This window comes from Ovis aries, chromosome 2 (genome assembly GCF_016772045.2).
Source record: "Ovis aries strain OAR_USU_Benz2616 breed Rambouillet chromosome 2, ARS-UI_Ramb_v3.0, whole genome shotgun sequence".
Taxonomy (NCBI): domain Eukaryota; kingdom Metazoa; phylum Chordata; class Mammalia; order Artiodactyla; family Bovidae; genus Ovis; species Ovis aries.
The window spans coordinates 135,375,016-135,388,201 of NC_056055.1; the positions used below are offsets into that span (position 1 = coordinate 135,375,016).

A 13,186-nucleotide genomic window follows, 5' to 3' on the forward strand; every position below is an offset into this window, starting at 1 on the left:
GATCAAGTGGAATAATGACAATGGCGTGTGAAACAGCAGAAAGCAGCACAGCACAGGGCAGTGACGAGAAGGTGAGGCGCCTTTACCTTTTAAACTTACTGTCTTGTACTGTCTCAGTTGCCCAGGCCAGGGATGAGCCCGCTCTTTTGGGAAGTATTTCTTATTTGGTCTGTGTCACTGCCTTAAATATTTCAGGATGGTCCACACTATGGTTGTAATTCTAGGAACCTATAGGGTTTTTACATTGCACATCAGGAGAACAGAATTAAACCAAAGTGTCTTTTTGTTGTTGTTGCTGTAACCCCTTCACTTTTAAGCATCTATTGTTTGGATTCCTGTCTCCCAGCCATCATCTTCCTGAAGCCCACCCTCCCATGAGGTCTACCAGATTCCTCCTGATTTTCATACAGAGGTTTCTCTACCACCGTGCCCCAGCAATCCACAATTATGCTACAGTGCTGGAAGGTTGGGGAAGGCATTGGCAACCCACTCCAGTACTCTTGCCTGGAAAATGCCATGGACAGAGGTGCCGGTGGGCTGCCGTCTATGGGGTCGCACAGAGTCGGACACGACTGATGCGACTTAGCAGCAGCAGCAGCTGGAAGGTTTGATGGGCCTGGTGAATAAGCAGGACCCGCATATGTGAATCAAGTCACAGGTGAAAACAAGTAAGATGCTCATTTGGCGCTGAGGGTTCCTTTTGGGGATCACTGTTGTGTTCTGTGTCAGGGGGAGAAGAAGAGACCTGACTCAGAAGGAGGTGAAATTTGGCCCTGAATGCTTACCTTCTGGTGGAGATGAGATACGGGTTTGAACAGCAGGAATGCAGGGCAGAATTTGGTAAATAAGATGAAAAAAAGGTACAGATGAAATACAGGGAATGTAGAGGAGGATGAAATTACTTCCAGCTGGAGGGAGTCAGTCTCCCTTCATTTGTCCACCTAACAAGTGTTTAAAGTGTCTGCTGTGTGCCAGGCCTGGGGAGATTCGTGGGCATGTGTACGCTGTGTTCCATCTTCCTTGCTCCAGTCAAGGAAACGTGCAGCTGTCTCCTTCCTGGAAGAAATAAACACTTTCTTACCCACTTCATTGCCCAGCCCAACATCTGTCAATTGTTCCTTACCATGTAGAGATTGTAATCAGGTTAAAATAATTAACACTGTCTCTTGTATACTTTGGAATAATAAAAACTCTGAGGCTCACCAGTTCCCCAGAACACCTTCAGTTAGCTGAGTAATGCTTTGCCACCTGGCACACTTTAACCAGTATTGCAGTATTCGGTCCTTAGTCAAGGGTGTGACTTCTAGAGTCTTGATTCTATAAGGCTGGGGTGAGGCCCAGGAATCTATTTTTGAAAGCCCCCCAGGTAGTACTGATGTCATACCACCTGCAAAATTCTGCAAAGGTAAAAGCATGGGCCAGGACGTCAGGCAGAGCTTCCAGTCCCAGCTCTGTCTTTTACATGTCCTGCAACTTATGCTTCTTTATCTGTAGTATCAGAGTAACCGTCTCTGCTGTTGGGGTTGTGCTGAGGGTCGGATGATGTCATGGGTGTGCCTCACTTGGCAGATTATCCAGGACAGTGCTGCTGCTAGGCATCTGTGGGTCTTTATTAGCATCAGTGTTAGCTTGTGTAGAACACTGGGTTGGTATTCTCCTTTCCATATGGAACTACAAAAAGAGCCTAAACACAGGAACTGCTTTTTATATAAATTACCGTGTAATAATCCCTCCGCCGTCTGCAGTCAACGGAGCATTTCACAGTGATCACCTCATGGATTCTCTTCACAGCCGAGGAGGAGGGATGTTACAGAGGAGAATGTCAGTATGGGCGGAAGGGGGGCTGCCAGCCTGTGGTATCTGCTTAGCCACTCGAGCTGCTCACCGAGATGACTGGGGCAGCTAAGGTGGGGGGCCACAGTGGGGCAGGAGGAGAGTGCTACCTCCTGCCACTTTGGCACCGGGCAGTACCAGGGTAACGTTTTGCGGTGGTCGGTCACACAGTGGTCATTGTCCACGTGGGATGACCAGGGGGTCTGCCTGCTCCAGGCCGAGCTGCTTTGGTCACAGGCACAGCACCCACGTCCACAGGGTGGGATAGCACTGCTCTCGTGTTCTGTGATGGCCAAGCCTGCTCGGCATCGCAGGCTTCAGGTCAGGCATCCATACTTGGGGAGAAGTCAAAAATAATTGACTCTGCTAATAATCAGTAAAAGAACATAGCTAAAGTAAGTAAACAGGCAACACAGTCATCTACAATTTTCATTAGTTCAGAAGTTTCAGAAACATGGTTCATATTGTGAAGCCATGTTGCTGTGATGTTGTATGAGTAGTCATCCCTCGGTATTCGAGGAGGGGTGGTCCAGGAGCTCCTGTGGAGGCCAAAGTCTGCAGGCGTGGAGGGCTGACTGTAACATTTTAGCATTGCCTGCTAGCCACCAGGCTTCCCTGGTGGCTCAGATCGTAAAGAATCTGCCTGCAATGCAGGAGACCTGGCTTCAATCCCTGGGTTGGGAAGATCCCCTGGAGGAAGCATGGCAACGCACTCCAGCATTTCTGCCTGGAGAATCCCATGGACTGAGGAGCCTGGTGGGCTACAGCCCATGGAGTCACAGGAGTCTAACACGACTTAGCAACTAAACCACCCAAAAGAAGAATTAGCTAAAATAAACGGGAGACACGATCACCGACGAATTTTAGTGGTTTCGATGAACGTGGTTCACATTGTAAAAACATGCTGGAATGCTTAACAGAAGCTGAAGTGCTCTCCTAAAGTTTGTTTCTTCCTCTTCTCGGTAAATTCTAATGGCTGGCTGTCTGGGCCTCACCTGTGTCTCAGAATCTACTTTATTCTGTTTTGGAATCATTTGCATATGCTTTTTTTCTTTTTCCTTGTTAGATTGGAGACTCTCTGAAGGCAATACATTAAAAAAACTTAAAAAATATTCTCTCAGAAATAGTAGGTTCTCAGTTAACATTTGTTGAATGGCAGTTTATCTGTACCACTCTGGTTGTGAGATTTGAAGTGAGTGAATTTTTTTATGAAGGCAAAGTAGATCTTGATGTTGATTTCTGAAGATGCTGGGGAACAAGTTTCATTTCATTCTAAGAGTGATTTCATCCTTCACCATGAGTGATCTGTGTACAACATTACTTTTTATCACATACATAATTATCTTTAAATGCTGTTTATCTGTATATCTTCCAAGTGAATAATAACAATGATCCTAATAATAAAGAAACGAGATCGTGGTCTGGTGGGGAATATGGAAATTATTATTGTAGAACTTAAGAAGTAACATTTCCTGATCTAATACCTGTACGTGGTTCACTTCCACATTAGTGAGATTTTGGACTCTCCCACCCACCGATTTTTCCATCTTTTTCGTTTCTTTTTTTCTTTTACATCAGTTGCAATGTGAAACTTGAGAAAGGAGTATAAGCAGAATTGAAGGACACCAGCCTCTCCCCAGACGGCCACAGATTCTTTTGTATTTGGAAGATAAATAGTTCTCTTAGGTAAGAGCTGTCTGCAGGAGGAAGGAAATTGTGAATAAAATGGAAAATTGAGGTCCAAATAGTTTCCTGAGCCAGAGGAGTCAATTACAGTTTTAAATAAAAGTTAGTTTTATATAATTTCTATTTTTCTCCAGGCAACACACATCTATATATGTTTGTGTATATTTATGTTGTTGTCGTTGTTCAGTCGCTCAGTCATGTCCGACTCTTTGCGACCCCACGGACTGCAGTGTGCCAGGCTTCCCTGTCCTTCACCCTCTCCTGGAGCTTGCTCGAGCCCCTGTCCATCGAGTCGGTGATGCCATCCAGCCATCTCATCCTCTGTCGTCCCCTTCTCCTCCTGCCTTCAGTCTTTCCCAGCATCAGGTGGCCAATTTTTTTTTTCTAATGAGTCGGCTCTTCACATCAGGTGGCCAAAGTATTAAACTTTCAGCTTCAGCGTCAGTCCGTCTAATGAATATTCAGGATTGAACATCTATGCACATTGACATTATTTAAATTTAATTTTCTCTCATAGACAGTACTTGATTACCTTAAATATTGTGTATATAATGTGTATACCTTACCTCACTGTAACAGCTAAACATGGCTTGATTACATTCCTCCTGTTCTCCCTCCTCCACTCCTCTTATTGGAGACTGTGTTTTATGGATATTTGCATTTTGATTGCCTGATTTTTTTAGTATTTCTTGGACATATTGCTACTATGTTGTTAGTAGCTGCATGGGATTCTACTGTTGGGTGAATATATATGCCTGTTCACTGACCATCTTCCCAGCTGTTAGCTCTTGCTAATGATGCCCAGACAACTCGTCCACTGAGTCAAGTTAAAGAACCAGCCAATTCAGTGACAGCATCAGTATAATTATAAAACAGACCAAATCAGCAGTTAGTTGAATTTCTTGCTGTTCAACTACTTGTGTGTCACCCAGCCCATTTCTGAAACTTCCCAAGCATTTTTCTATAGACATAAGCAGGAGATAAGATCTCTTGACTGAAGATTTAGGCCTGGGAAGGACCGAGAAAGAAATCTGGCTACATCTTAGAATGATGTCATTTTAAAGTGTAGAATATGTTAACAAATAATATTTCAGGAAACTGGGAAACTTTTTTTCCCTTAGGCATAGGGGAATAGATTTTGAAAGCAGAGAACCTTTAGACTTTGGAGAATATCTTGAGAAAACGTGTACCCTAGCTGGTTGTTTTTTTTTTTTTTTTTTTTTCAAAAAATGTAAACAGTGAGATCAGTGTCTTAACCACAATAGCCTTGTGTTATGGGGATGGATATTTAAAGAGTGGAGGCAGTCAGATCAGCCCAAGATAAAAGGGGAAAGAAATGGGCTGTTCTTGAAGAGGCTTATATAATGTAAGCAGAACATATATGTGCTGTGGGAGGGACTTCCAGGAAAGAGATGGGGAGAAAAGAAGGGGAGCAGGAAGGATAAAAGACAAAACCTGTTATCTTTCCCAAGCCCCAGAAGGCAGGCTGAGGGACACTAAGTTGAGTTTTCAGATGGTACTGAAATTTCTAATTCAAAAATTGAGTAACTAGAAAAAGGCAAAAGAGTTGAGATCTTTTTAAAGAAAATCTTTCAGAAGTAGTAATTTACTTTAGCAGTGCCTTTTCCTATCTATTAAAGCCAGAATTTGATTGCCATGCATGGTTTTAAACAGGGGTCCCCAACCTCTACTTTCCTTGTAGCTCAGCTGGTAAAGAATCTGCCTGTAATTTGGGAGACCTGGGTTTGATGCCTGGGTTGGGAAGATCCCCTGGAGAAGGGAAAGGCTACCCACTCTAGTATTCTGGCCTAGAGAATTCCATGGACTGTGTAGTCCATGGGGTCACAAAGAGTCGGGGAAAGGACTGAGCGACTTTCACTTTCACTTTTTCCCCAACCTCTGGAGTGTAATGCCTAATGATCTGAGGTGTAGCTGATGTAATAATGATAGAAATAAAGTGCACAATAAATGTAAAGCATTTGAATCATCCCCAAATCATCTCCTACCTGCCGGTCTGTGGAAAAGTTGTCTTTCACAAAACTGGTCTCTGGTACCGGAAAGCTTGAGGATTGATGGTAAGATACAACCCAAAGCATCAGTTTAGATAATCTCAGATTTTGTGGGTAAAATTCCACATTGTTCTTTTCCCTAGAGTTTTAGCACTGTTTAAAAAAAAAAAAAAAGGCCTCACATGTTATTTGAGACAAAATTAAAAGTTAGATCATTGCTAACATTGGGAATTACTTTACTTTGCGTGATACTTTACAAAGCTATTGGAGCTAGAACCTTATTAATTAAATATTGTAAACCTTCCCCCTTAATCTTCTCCCTTTGATGAGGAACTGGGAGAACAAAAAGAAAAAAACAATTCTCAAGTTGGTTAAAGGACTGTACAGGAGTTATTATGGCATTATTTTCACTGTAGCATTCCTTTCTGTACAGGATTATTGTATACATCATCTCTGCTGTGGTGAAACATGTCCCTTTTGTTAACCACCAAGCCAGGTTCTCAGTCTTTATAATTCGGTCTTTGCTTCCTTGTTTTTGCTGAAAATATGTTTCTTATCACTTAAAAAAATAAATTATAGTTTTTACCTTGTTGAGATTATTAAAGTATTATGTGCTTGACGTAAGTAAGATACATGAGAAAGCAGTATACAAAGAAAAAGTTTATAAGTTTTCTCCTATGTCTCTCAAATCTAACCACTTGAGGTAATTGATATTATCAATTTGGGATATGGCCTTCTTTTTCTCTTTGCTTATAAAACTATATACAAATATATATGTAAATATATCTTTCTATTAAGAATAGAAACATTATACACATTAGGCTACATGATTCTTAAATTATGGTATAATTGACATACAACATTGTATAAGTTCGAGGTATTCGACACATTGATTTGATTCACTCATGTATTGTAATATATTACCACCATAAGTTCACTAATACCTCCATCATGTCATGAAATTATTATCTTTTTTTGTGTTGAAATCATTTAAGATCTAGTCTCTTAGCAACTTTCAAGTATTTAAAGAAATGTTAACTGTAATCACAATCCTGTTCATTAGATCCCTAGAATTTACTCATCTTCCGACTGCAACCTTATAACCTTTGACCAACGTGCTTCAGTTCTCTTACTCCCTCCCCCCAGCAGCCCCGGTAACCATCATTCGACTCCGTTTCTACAAGTTCAGCTTTTTTCAGTTTCCGCAAATAAGTGAGACGATACAGTATCTGTCTTTTTTGGAGTTGTTTCACTTAGCATAATGCCTTCAAGATTCATCCATGTTTTCACAAATGGAAGGATTTCCTTCTCTCTCTTGGCTGAATAATATTCCAGTTATGTGGGTGTAAGACAGAGATTGTCTGTATCCATTCATCCATTGGTGGACACTTGTTTCCTTATATTGGCTATTGTAAAGAATGCTACTATAAACATGGAGGTGAAGATAGCTTTTTGCTATCCACAAGAGTTTTTTTCACATAACAGAACATTACAGACATTCCCTCCAAATTAAAAGTTCATTTATATTATGGCTGATTAATATTCCATAATTTAACCATTCAAATTGTTTCAAGTTGTGTGCTACTACAGTTCTTCCCTGTACATCCGTGTGTTCTGAACAGAAGCTTTGATTTCTGTCAGAGTTCCTAAAGTGGTATTACTTGCTAAAGTGAAAGTGAAGTCGCTCAGTCGTATCCAACTCTTGGCAATCCCATGGACAGTAGCCTGCACCAGGCTCCTCCATCCATGGGATTTTCTAGGCAAGAGTACTGGGGTGGGTTGCCATTTCCTTCTCCAGGGAATCTTCCCAACCCAGGGATCGAACCCAGGTCTCCCTCATTGTAGACAGACGCTTTACCGTCTGAGCCACCAGGGAAGTCCTTACTTGCTAAAAGCTGTAGTAATTCAGTCTTACTAAAACTATTTGAAAATATCTGCTTCCCCACATCCTTGCCAATGTAATTCATTTTAGAAGTATAAACTTTATAATCTCTTTTTCCTGTTTTGTTTCACATTATTTCTTTCGGGAGCACTTGTCACTTAAAAAAAAAAATTCCATTCATTTGAAGTATTCATGCCCTCTCTTTTCCTGAAGTTTCTAAGGTGCGTATGGTCTGTCTTCTAGACCCAGAGAAGAGAAGCTTCAGCCTAGACTCACCAAGCTTAATTGTTCTGTATCAAAATGAAACAAAATACTTGATATCTGCATATAACAAAGTCAGTATAGATCTTTTGATTCAGTTTTCTCTCTTTGAAATATGTAAGAAATTATCTCAGGAACTATAAATGTTTTAACAGGAAAAAATGGAAACTTATAAAATGCAAAGAGGGGAAATTTTAAAGGAGTTTTAAGCTTGCACAACTGTTTCCCTCTTGACTCTTAAAGTCTGAAAACAAGCATTCTTTGAGAGCATTACTTATAAGTTATGCTGAATTACATCAAGAGGAAAAAGTGAATCACGGCAGATAGGAATTTAGACCTGGAGTGTGAGTGAAAGCCCCTGCTCTTATGCTCCTGCTTGTTTTTCTGGGAGGTGAGGCTCGATTCCACTGCTCCTGTCCTTGTAGTTGCTGAGTTCATTATAAAATTATTTGTATATAACTCCAGCAGTACATTGACTAATCAGAAACAGCTGTACAACTGGATTCGTTTATATGAACAGAATAGCTAAATCAATCCGCAAAATTTCTTGTATTCGATGAGGTCGGGCCAACATTGTGTAGCCCAGAATAATAACAGTGCTTTGTAACTAACCTGACACAGATGGCAAAAAGATTGTGTCTGGGCAGCAGACGTTGGAACCGAAAATTAAGAAAGCTTGCGAGCCCTTGATGTCTCCCATAATAAATTGTTGCTGTCTTTTTAATGTGAGTGTTTTAAAGGCTAGAAAACTTCACAAAGGGATGTCCTGTTTAGGAAAGAACACATCTGAATTGGACCCTCTGAGGAGAGCTGTGTCTCCTGAATGAGGTGGAATTGTCCAGATCAGTGTCCCCGGAAAGATAAGTTTGTACTTCCTGCCAAACTGTCAGGGCCGAAATAAGCCAAGGGCCTCCTGCTGGGAAATGACCACAGACCAGATGGTCTCACTGGCATGTCTACCTGGAGGGAGCCTCGTTGCCTTAGGGAGAAATGCATGGTCCCCAGTGAGACTGAGGCTGAAGTCCTGGCATAACACAGCCAGAGGAATTCCTCAGAATGTGTGCCTTTGCAGAGCCCAAAGGTCCACCAGAGCTGAGTGAGCTCAAAGAATGCAACCTCGTCCGTGTGCTTCTCACTGTTAGTCTTAAGGTGGACTTCAGTGCAGTCACGTGTGAAGTCTGATGAGAACAGAAAGATCTCTAGACCTTGAGTCTGCAGGGCTGGCCCAGTCCTACAGGACTCTGAACTCTCCACCTCTCAAAAACACAGGTCTTTCTCGAGGCCAGAAATCTGCTGGCCCCCAACTTGCCAGAGTCCTAAGGCCGGACTGGTTCTGGGTACCTGCTTGGCCTTGGTAGGGAAATGCGTTAGGTTTTAGCCAAAGTGACTGTGAGGGAAGGTGGTGCCTGGGGGGAACTGGGCACTGATCACAGTTTGGGGATTTGCAAACACTCATCTTCTTGGGGCTCCCATATGCTGTTGCCTGAGGGCATGGGTCCCTACTGCCCTACCTTCACTTTCACTCTGCCCCTGTTCTTGGATGTCCCTCAATCCTCAGAGATAGACTCTTGAATGTCAAGTCGTTTCCATGTTAAGACCTGATATCAGCTAGCTCATTTACTTAGTTGCTTTTGCACTGAATCCCCTGCTAAAGGTAGAGGAGTAAAGTGAGAGGAGCTGTAGGAGCCCTGCTGCTGCTGCTGCTGCTGCTAAGTCGCTTCATTCGTGTCCGACTCTGTGCGACCCCATTCACGGCAGCCCAGCAGGCTCCGCCGTCCCTGGGATTCTCCAGGCAAGAACACTGGAGTGGGTTGCCATTTGCTTCTCCAGTGTATGAAAGTGAAGAGTGAAAGTGAAGTCACTTCAATCGTGTCTGACTCTGTGCGACCCCATAGACGGCAGCCCAGCAGGCTCCGCCGTCCCTGGGAGTCTCCAGGCAAGAACACTGGAGTGGGTTGCCATGAAGCCATAGGCTAGGCGTTTACCACTTGTTTTATAATCCCAGCTTTGTTGCCTAGTCATCGTATGACCTTGACAGCAATAAAGTGCTGTGCAAAGAGTAAAGGAAATCGTAAGAATGGGGAGAAGGGTGAGGCTAGGATGTCTGCAATGCCTGTGATGGGCACACACCTGATGTCTCCAGATAAGGTGCTTCTAAACAGTGCAGTTGTTAACAGCTTAACTCATCAGTTGGAAAGTCGGTTTAAGTCTGAAATGTTACTTTACCTGTTTTTGACTAAGCATTTGATAAATAAGGGAAAGAAATAGATGTCATATTTCTCATTAGCTAATAGGGTGGCTGTATTATGTGTAACTCATAGGGTTCTTCATTTATACTCCAATTTTATTTTATTCTTAGAAAAAGACCATTAGATTATCTTGTAATGTTATTTGTGGGAGTGAGATATGAGCCAGATAAATCCAGGTATGTCTGGCAGATCTTGTTTTTCTTAAATCCAGTGAAAATCACACTAGCTCACATGTGCCTACACTCATCCATTATACGCACCTTATCCTGTATTAGTGCACACATGGTCCTAACCCTTAAACCATGTGTCCTCACCATCTGCCACCCACAGGTGCATGTACACACACACACACACACACACACACACACACACACACACACGTCTTTGGCTTACCCCTTTTAAAGAACGCTTCAGACAGAACCAGGAAGTACCGATTCTAAACGTTGCTGGGAAAACACGTATTGCTGAGTTTTGTATACATCATCAGCTTTTGCAAATTCTCAGAAGGCAGAGGCTATTGCTCAGTCCTGTGCCCTTTGTATAGTCTCAGACCAAGCATTGTATGCAGGTGAACGTACGAGTATGCTTCAGGTGTGCCCTTTGCTGGTGGGGATTCCCCAGGGGGTGGGGAAAAATGCCTGCGTGGGGCTTTGCCTTGGGAGTTCTGCAGTGGCCACTGATGGACGGTTGTGACCACTGCTGGTTGAGTCTTTTGTTTGTGTTTCTTACTCCTGGTCTGAGGAGCAACACATTGCTGTTTTGGCTCAGAGGCAGATCATCTTGGATGGCACCCAAGAAACTGCACACTGCTCTTGCTTCTTGAGATTGGTGCTGACATTCCAGGGCCTTCAGCTGTGCGTGGAAAGATCCTGGACTGACACACTGGTAAATGGGGCTCCTGTGAACTCTTTGCTCTACAGAGAGGTTAGACAAACTTGTCTACTTGGGAGGGCTTCCCTGGTGGCTCAGCGGTAAAGAATCCACTGGCAATGCAGGAGCCTCAGGAGACACGAGTCCGATCCCTGGATCAGAAAGATCCCCTGGAGGAGGAAATGGCAACCCACTCCAGTATTCTTGCCTGAAGAATCCCACGGACAGAGGAGCCTGGCGGGCTACAGTCCATAGGATCACAAGGAGTTGGATGCGACTGAAGTGACTTAGCATGCACCCATGAGCCCATACACGTCTACCTGGGAAGCCGAACCTTAGTACTGGTGTCCGAGGGAGCCCAACCACCATTTGCAGATAAGGTTGTGACGAGGAGAAGAAACTTTCTGAGTTCCAACCCAGATGCCCACGGGAAGGTGGAGGCCTAGTAAAACTTCCCCTTTGTCCCCTTCAGCTCTAGCCTTAGCAATACCGAGGGAGAGAGGAAGTGGGAGGAAGTTCTGGTGGTGGAGAGAGTGCAGAGGTCAGCAGTGACCGCAGGAAGAGGATCTGCTGGTTCTGAGCTAAAGGGAGAAGAAGCCCCAGCAGTGGGAGTGAAGGGACATGGATCCTGAGCTTGGATCCTCTGCAGGGTGAGAAGCTTCCTGACCTAAGACGGTTGCTGGGTGGGGGCCCTGGCAGGGCAGGGAAACATGGGGAGCTGGAGAAGGCTGTGGCTGCCCTTGGAAAGAAGTCATTAGGAAGCAGAAACAACAGGCTGCCTGCCTTCTCTTGTTCACTCACGAAGTCAGGAATGAATTATTCTGCTTCTGATTTCTAGTAATGATGCTCGGACAAGCAGTAAATAATAACAGCATCTAATATCATCGATATTGCTTAGTATGTGCCAGGTAATGTTCTTGGCGCTCTGAATTAACTCACTGAGTCCACATAGCTACCCTGTGAGGCAGGCACAATTATCTTCATTTTACAGATGAGGAATTTGCGGTTAGCCAGCTTGCCCAAGTTCACATGGCTAACGTGGCAGAGGCAAGAGTCCGTCCAGTCCATTTGGCTTCAGAGCCTGTGCTGAGCCACGATACCCACTGGCCTCTTCAATGAAGGAGATTCGATAGTAAAGGACCTAGGTGGCCCCATTTTCTTCATGCAGATGGTTGACCACTGATACAGTGTTCTGGGGAGGTAACCTGGACTTCCTGTTTCTCTGCATACTTCTGGGTTAGTGTCACCAATGCATTGCAAAAAGGACAGCCAGGAAAAATAAAGACCAACAGCTGAGCTATCAGCAGAAAGATCTGCTCTTTGCATGGCGTTCGGAGTCCCACCTTAACTTTACTCTAAATCACCCAACTTAATACCTGACACCTGTCACAGCCATACATTCTCAGTGACCCCTAAGAATTCAGCGGTCTCTAGTGAGGAAGAAAATCTTCACAGAGTGTCACAAATGCTGCCTAGTATCAGTGACTAGTGACACGATGGTCTTAAGAATAAATGAATGATGTTCAGCCCGTGGGGAAAGAGTATAATATTCAACTATAAAATGCAGCATCTCATTCCAGTGTTAGACATGGGAAGCCAAGTGAAGATGAAGACCATTTTGCCTAACTTTCCATTAGAATGAGAACCTCAGAGAAGTTAGTTTCTCAAGTCCAGTGGCTAGTTGGTAAGAGAGTTGAGATAAGAACCCAGGTCTGGACCCAAGTTCCAGTCCAGTTCTCTCTCCCCTGCCTGAGATTGCATACAATATTCTGTAAATTATTTTCCTGGCAAATTACAGATGAAACATAGAATGGTCTGTTTCTTTCTGAGGTGGGGCCAAGATTAGCATTGCCTTGCAGATGGAAGGGATGCAGCTGGACACCTCCTTCAGGTACAGCACGCAGTAAACCCAGGTGAGGAGAAGGCCAGGCAGGCTCCCAGGTGCAGCTGCTCCTGGGGAGTTTGCAGTGCCGAGCCTTTGCTTTCTAGGTGGTCCCCAGCACCCTCTGCTCAAGGCAGTTGTTTGGAGGTAAAGGGATCACACTGACTCGGTTTATAGCAGAATTCTGTGAGGGACATGAGGGAGAAGAGGAAATGGTTCCTTTTCTGTCCGTAGTGAAGAATATTTTTCAAAGCCCTGCTGCTGTCAGGCAGCCAGACCTTAGCCAAGCTCTGGCCTGATCGGCCTTGGAGCCTGAGAGGCCTGCTGCTGCAGGGCGCTGACTCCACTGGTGGGATGGAGAACTTTAGCCCTTCCTGGAAGAGGCTCCAGCAGCCTGCGGAGGCCCACCTGGGGAGCCCCATGTATTACCAGCAGCTGGGCAGTCCTGCCCCTGTCTGCAGCCCTAACCACAGGGCTCAACCACAGGGCTCAACAGACATTTCTGCGGACGGGG

General features: G+C 44.1%; 1 protein-coding gene across 6 annotated transcripts in view; it reads left to right on the forward strand.

Annotated features, from left to right (window-relative positions):
- Positions 1-13,186, forward strand: part of WIPF1 (WAS/WASL interacting protein family member 1) — a 128,202-nt gene that overhangs the window by 2,327 nt on the left and 112,689 nt on the right. For 5 of the 6 annotated variants that reach the window (XM_060409756.1, XM_060409753.1, XM_060409757.1 and 2 more), the window contains exon 2: positions 1-13,186. This exon is cut by the window's right edge. The exons of the other annotated variant lie outside the window; for it this stretch is intronic. The gene's annotated coding sequence lies outside the window, so the exon portion shown is untranslated. 6 annotated transcript variants of the gene reach the window in all.